We start from the raw sequence: 7,544 nt of genomic DNA, 5'->3' as shown, positions 1-7,544 counted from the left end.
ATACAATCAATCAATGAACCTGCCCAGGGACCACAGTTGGAAATTAGCACTGGTGCTTACAACCTGGTACAATGCATCTCTCCTGTTAAGGTTAATGTAAATTGTGCGCTGTGTCTGTCTCATTAAATAAATAAATAAATCTCCTTAGTCTTGCTGACATTCACCTGGAGGTTGTTGTCTCTGACCCAAGTAGTCAGAAGGTCGACCTCTTTCCTGCAGTGAGTCTCATCGCCCTTGATCAGACATGTCAAACTCAGGCCCAGGATATAATTATATTTGGCCTGCGAGATCATATCAAATATGTATTAGAGCTGACCCGTCGACTACAGATATTTATTTAATTTTTTTTTTTTTTTTATATGATGCTTGTTCTAGGTTGAGTGTTTAAGCAAAACTATTATTAAACTTTTATTTTAATAAGAAAAGGTTTAAGATTACATATCTCGAAAGAATAGAAAACATAGCAGATATTGTTGAAATTTTTCAGTAAATATTTAATTTGGCCCATGACAGTCCCAGTTTTTAATTTTGGCCTCTGTCAATTTGAGTTTGACACCCCTGACCTTGATGATGAAACCCACCAGAGCTGTGTCATCCACGAATTTCACAAGGCGGTTGGTGCTGTAGGTTGTTGTGCAGTCACGGTCAAGAGCAGAGGACTGAGCACACAGCCTTGGGGAGCTCCTGTGCTCAGAGCGATGGTGCTTGAGGTTTTGTTGCCAACACTTTAACTTCTTGGGTTCTTTTTAAAGACAATACAGTAAAGTGTATTTTACCTTGTTGACATGTTTCGGCTGCTGCTGCGAGTCATCTTCAGAACTGTGACAGTTTTGGAATTGGACAGAATTGACAGAAAATTTACAGAATTGGACAGTTCTGAAGACGAAACATGTCAACAAGGTAAATACACTTTACTGCATTGTCTTTAAAAAGAACCCAAGAAGTTAAAGTACGTAAGAAGACAAAATGAACATCTTTGGCTTATTGTTGCCAACACGTTCTGCTTGTGGTGTCTGGCTGAGGAAGTCTAGCAGCCAGTTGCAGAGGGACAGATAAAAGATCACTGTATCATGTGTGAATGAAATAAAACACAACTCCTTGTATGATTTTGACAAGGTAAAAATATTATAACATGGCTAAAAGCTCATAAGGTAAAGTTTTGTGTAATATAGGACCTTTAAAATAAATAATTTAAGATCATAACCATCGCAAGGCCCAATTTCTGATGTTAATTACCAACATATCTCCTCAGTCTACAGAAACACAGCCACAATGACAACAAAACATCGTCTCATTGCATCTTGTGGACCTCTTTCATGTCTTGTCTACCACCAGTCTCTTATAAACACGCTTACTTTCCACCAGTTCAAGTTCCAAATTTTTCCACCAAATACGAAATCCCATTGAACGGTGGATTTTCGTATCCAGTTGATATTGTTAAATGGATTTTTGTTAATGCAGTAATTATTGTAAACAAAGCACTTGATGGAGGCGGGTTAATTATTATGAAAACAAAGAATCGAATCCCCCTCTGGCTTCAACTTCTTAACAACACAATTAGTATTTTTGCAGATGTGTCAGAACCCGGAGTTCATTGCGGGTTCATAATCGTATTGACTTGTGGTTTAAACAGGCTGGAATTCATCTACTAATTGCAATAGTCACACACACGTACAGTTATTTTTGTCTATTCAAAACAACATCTAGAAACTACTCGCAATTCTCAGACACTGGCAGAGGGGAGTTGGGATCGAACCACCAACTTCTGGGTCAGTAAACATTGCACCAAGCTCTTTAAAGCAGTGGTCCCCAATCTTTTTTGCGCCAAGGATCAGTTTTATATCAGACGATGTTTGGCAGACCGGAGGGGGTTGGGATTTGTGGGGGTATGGGAGGAGTCCACGCAGCATGGTTAAGTCCTGACTAAATCCTGTTTTACACCTGTTTTAGACGCTGTTTTTAGACATGGTTTAGACCTGGTTTAGACTTGGTTTGGACTTGGTTTAGTCCTGGTTTGGACTTGGTTTAGACTTGGTTTAGTCCTGGTTTAGATGTGGGTTAGTCCTGATTTAGACCTGGTTTAGTTCTGATTTAGTCCTGGTTTAGACCTGGTTTAGTCCTGGTTTATACTTGGTATGGTTCTGATTTAGTCCTGGTTTAGATCTGTTTTAGACCCTTTTTTAAACCTATTTTTAGATCTCGTTTTAGACCTGGTTTAGACCTGATTTAGTCCTGTTTTAGACCTGTTTTAGACCTGTTTTTAGACCAGTTTTAGACCTGGTTTAGACCTGGTTTAGTCGTGGTTTAGACTTGGTATAGTTCTGATTTAGTCCTGGTTTAGACCTGTTTTAGACCCAGTTTTATACCTATTTTTAGACCTGTTTTAAGATCTCATTTAGTCCTGGTTTAGACCTGATTTGGTCCTGCTTTTAGACCATTTTAGACCTGTTTTAGATCTGTTTTAGACCTGGTTTAGACCTGGTTTAGACCTGGTTTATGGTTTAGACCTGGTTTAGACCAGTTTTAGTCCTGGTTTAGACCTGGTTTAGTCCTGCTTTAGACCTGGTTTAGACCAGTTTTAGACCTGGTTTAGACCTGATTTAGTCCTGGTTTAGACCTGTTTTAGACCCAGTTTTATACCTATTTTTAGACCTGTTTTTAGATCTCATTTAGTCCTAGTTTAGACCTGATTTAGTCCTGCTTTTAGACCATTTTAGACCTGTTTTAGTTCTGGTTTAGTGGCGCATCCCAAGCACTGTACAGGAGCGGGGGGGAGTGTGTTGTCTGCATTTAATTATAAACTGTTTTCTTGTGTGAGAATCAGTTGTGCACTGTTAAGACCTACTCCAGCTCCTGTTCGGCAGTTCATGCGGCTTTTCTCGACACCTCAGCTGAGCGGAACTTTGTCCGCTTTGCAGCGCAGTCCGACATCTTCGCTCTGATTGGTTATTTATGTGGGCATGTTTTTTTCTGCTTCCTTGCAAAAAAAAAAAAAAAAAAGATGGTTTTGAATCACAGCTGTCTGAAATGGTGAGAAAATACAGACATATATACGACACGATGCTTAATGGCAAGAAATTCGTGCAGGGATATTGAGGACATTTTAGGCTTGGACGAAAATCAGTGTAGAAAAGTCTGGCATAATCTCAGTGACAAGTTTGCGAAAGACAAATGGCGGGTCACCAAAAAAAAAAAAAAAAAAAAAAAGAGTGGTCATGCTGGAGGACAAAAAGAAATACCCTCGCTATAGACCTCCCTGCGGTGGCCCAACTCCTTCATCAAACAAAGAGAAACGTCACTAATATGACTCCTGTTCCAAGTCAAACGGAGGAAAATATTAATACTTAGCTAATAGGCCAATGTGAGACGTGTGTGAATGAAAGGGAAAAATAATCAATATAGTCAATTAGTTAATATCTTAAATGTTTATAATAACAACAACAGAGTGAGAGGCCAAAGCAGTCTGGCAGCAGAACATCGTTTGAAGTATGAAGTATTGAAGCCTAAACAAACTTTGTTCTTGTTTTTATCACCTCAACAAAAAGAAGAAAGTATGTTCTTATAGGCCTTTAGCCTACTGAAAATCTGCTGATTAATTAGGATGTTAACTAGCATCCTAGCAGTAGCTCAGTTGGTAGAGCATTCGCCCACTGATCTGAAGGTTGGTGGTTCAAATCTTGATATAAACATCACAGGTTGAGTGGTCAGATCCACTGACCCACAGGTTGGCTGGTGTGATTCCAGCTCCTACAGATGAATGCTGTCATTGTGTCCTTGGGCAAGACACTTAACCCACTTTGCCCACAGTGTCTGTGTACACTGGTGTATTATTAGAAAACCCTTTATCAATGTAGATGGTATGGAAGAGCTTTAAACCACTGCAAACTGATGTCTGTTTTTCACAGTTTAGACGGTAGAATCAGGTGCAGCCTCTAGCTGCATGTAACCTTTCTGGTGGACTGAGATAATATTGCTTTGATGACACCACCGGGCCAAGCACACGTCAGATCTGTGGCAAGGCAAGCCCATTTGGTTTTTGAGCAATCACAGTTTCTCTAATAAAATACATGCAGTAGATAGAAGATTGTTTACATGTGTACAATGTAATTTTTGCCTTTACTCCTGCTCAGAAAGACTTTAAATGGATTTTCTTTGGATATGTCATTGCTCTGCCTGAGTGTTTCACAGTCTCACACAAAGACTGTATAAAAAAGTGGACTAAGTGAGTGTGACGTCACCCACAGCTTTCAGCGCGACTCAAATGAAGCTCGTGATGTGAAAGGTTACAGGAGCGAATCTGGATTCAAGCTCTATATTATGCATAGGATTTTTTTTTAGGATTCATGTAGAGCGGGTTAATATGAACATTTAACACCCCTAATTTACACCAAATCATCACAGTGTGGAAGCAAAGCAGCACAGCACATGAGCAGCGTACGTGCAGGTTTGGCTTTCCATTTTAACCGGTTGGAAAATTAACACCAGCAGTGTCAAACGCTCATACAACGGCATACATTGCTCTACGTGCTGCTCTAATTAGGTTGGAGTTCAAATTTGTAAGTTCTAAATAACAGAGCATCTCCAGGCTTTTTAACAGGGGAAAGACAGGAAATGGGCATGTGGTGTCAAAAAAACTTCCAATGCTCTTTCAAAATGCGTTCTCTAAAACCACTACAGTCACATAAACATCAGGTGTGTCTCATCGGGAGCTCGGGGAATGACTCGTGATGGACTACAGAAAGTTTACAACTGTGGAGGATAAATATAAAACAGTTTATGACCTCAGACAGCAACTTTACAAGAATGATTTCTAAAGGAAAGGCACGTGGAGCAGACAACCAGTGAAGTGAAATAGTGAGTAGTTTAATTAATGCAGCACCGCAGATCCAGCTCGTTATCGCTGCAAAGCATTGTCTCTCTTGTTGTCAACCTTTGTATTGTGATTTAAAACATCATCCAATCAACAATGAATACATAAGTGATGTAAAAATTTTAGTGTTTAAACATGAGAATGCGCAGAGGCTGATGTCACAGGAGCTGCTCTGCTTTGATGTAAAGTTAAGCTTTTAAACATGCACGCGTATGCAGCTCTGCTGACGTCATGTGCTGCTGACTCTCCTGGTGTAAATTTCAGGTAAGACCAAAATGACAAGGCTCATAGCAGCAGTTAGAGAGAGAGGTTCCACAGTATCCTAAGGTGACCAAACATCTGTTTTTCACCGGACATGTCCGTTTTTTGCGTCCTGTCCTGGGCGTCCAGGTTTTTTTTTTTTTTTTTTTTAAAGTAATGGAAATGTCATTTCATTACCTTTCAATGGGGCCATTAAATTAAGCGGCTCTCGTAGCTCTGTGCACATACAAGGAGCGAGCAGACACAAACAGTCGGTCAATCTGCAACACGCCAAAGCACAAATGCGCATTTAACAACTTGTACAAGAAATTCTCTGTTTTCCATCCCGGTCCGTAATACCCTACAGCGGAGAGTCCTGCACGGGTCCATTTTTGGAGACCTGCAGTACAGGACCGCACCCACGCAGTACAACACCGCAGTACAACGCCGCAGTACAACGCCGCAGTACAACGCCGCAGTACAACGCCGTACAACGCCAGTACAACACGCACCCACCCATTAACCTGAGATTATATCAAACTTTTGCGCTGCCTACGCCAAGGACTGAACCAAGACTAAACCAGGACTAACCCAGGACTAACCTACGACTGATTCCTGGACTGAAGAGGATGACTAATCCAGGACTGAACTAGGACTAAAACAGGACTAAACCAGAACTGAAACAGGACTCACTGTCGGGACGGGCTCAGAGGTGACCGCAGGAGAAAAGCCCGGCTCAGCTCTGCAACCTCACAAAGGTAAGCGCAGCAATTGCCCAATCACAGTTTGTGGACAAACTGCTCGGCATTCTCTCTCTTAAGTCCAAGATTAGTCGTGGTTTAGTCCTGACCCACCTGTGTGTAATTACTACCCGCCCATAACACGCAATACACGTTCATACGCTGTTAAAAATAAAAAAATAAAAAGCATGCAAAATTGCACAAAAAAAAATTAAAATCTGCAAAACGGCGAGACCACGAAAAGGTGAACCATGATATAGTGAGGGATTACTGTAGCTCAATGTCGAGGCCCCTCCTCCCACCTGGGTTTTCACAAATGGAAATTTGGTCACCCAACAATATTCCAATGTAAGTCAATGGGAGCCAGAGTCTGAAGGAGCTGGAAGAGCCGCATGCGAACTTCCGATTTGGAACGTAGTGGCCAATTACAGATGGAGTTAAAGCTCAAAAATACCAAGAAAAACAACATTCTGACTGTGAGTGGAGTCGCCTCTCCACAGATCTGACCAGTAGCTTGGTGTGCTTTGGTCTCCACGAAGATAGAAAGGTTTAACTTCATACTGTGAAACATTCCAGTCAATAACAACTCCAAGAAAAGCGTTTGACGGATCCTCCACCAAAAAAGTTACCAGAAATCTTGACGTTATTTACAGTGACACAGTTTCAGGTATTCAGGTCTGGCTCGAAAAACTGTCAGTGGAGGCAAAAAAAAAAAAACTTAATCAATCAACTGAAATCAACTTTCAAAGCTGCTAAGAACTGCACTAAAGACTGGGAGTGTGACCAAAGAAAACCAGCTGGCCTAATGTACGTCCTCTTTGGCCAGAGAGCAGTGACGGGACTTTTGACTCTTTTACGGGATTCGAATCTTTTGGATCTGTTCACTTCAAAGAGAAGTTCAAAAGACTGGATATTTTTACATGTATTTATACGACAGAAGCCAGTGGGAGAACTCATTTTATCTACAAACTAATCACAGAGAGAAATGACCAAGGCTAAGATTTGTTTAAAATGGTTCCACCTGAGAATCGTGAGGAGTGTGTTTACCCAAACGGCTGCACTACAATAATAATAATGTATCTGTTATTATAATGCCAGATATATTTTTATGCACGTTTTTGTGTTGCCGACTCTGCTTCTGTGCTGATTCTTGTGTTGGTTCAGCATTAATCAGTGTAAAAATGCAAATTCGAAAGAAAAGGATTTGGTTCTTTTCAAAATTGAGAGCTGGTTCTAAGAGTTCACCATCCAAAGAGTTGACATCACTACTAGAGAGACTGAAAAACTCATAAGACCCCACACGTTCTGAACTCAGAAGCTGAGATGCCCCCATCACACCGCAGTGTAAGTCTGCTGTATACGTATGGGCACAAAAGAGTATGAAGTATCCTGTTAAGTATAGGTACAAAAAATCATATACCATATTTTCCGGAGTATCAGTCACACCAGTCAAAAAATGCATAATGAAGAAGAAAAAAAAACATATGTAAGTTAGACCGGACGGTAAGTTGCACTTTTAGGGGTAAATTTATTTTATAGAATCGGAGACCAGGAACCTACATTTCAAGTTGAAAGTCAAGTTCTAGTAATAACAATAGAAGAGAGAACAACAGACTGTTAACGTCACATATGAACAGTTCTTCAGATAAACTATAACATAAACAACAGAACAAGTTTAACAAACTCTCCATCTC

This window comes from Boleophthalmus pectinirostris, unplaced genomic scaffold (assembly GCF_026225935.1).
Source record: "Boleophthalmus pectinirostris isolate CB_2022bp ecotype Guang Dong unplaced genomic scaffold, ASM2622593v1 HiC_scaffold_12, whole genome shotgun sequence".
In the NCBI taxonomy this organism is placed as follows: domain Eukaryota; kingdom Metazoa; phylum Chordata; class Actinopteri; order Gobiiformes; family Gobiidae; genus Boleophthalmus; species Boleophthalmus pectinirostris.
This window is presented reverse-complemented; position numbering follows the sequence as displayed.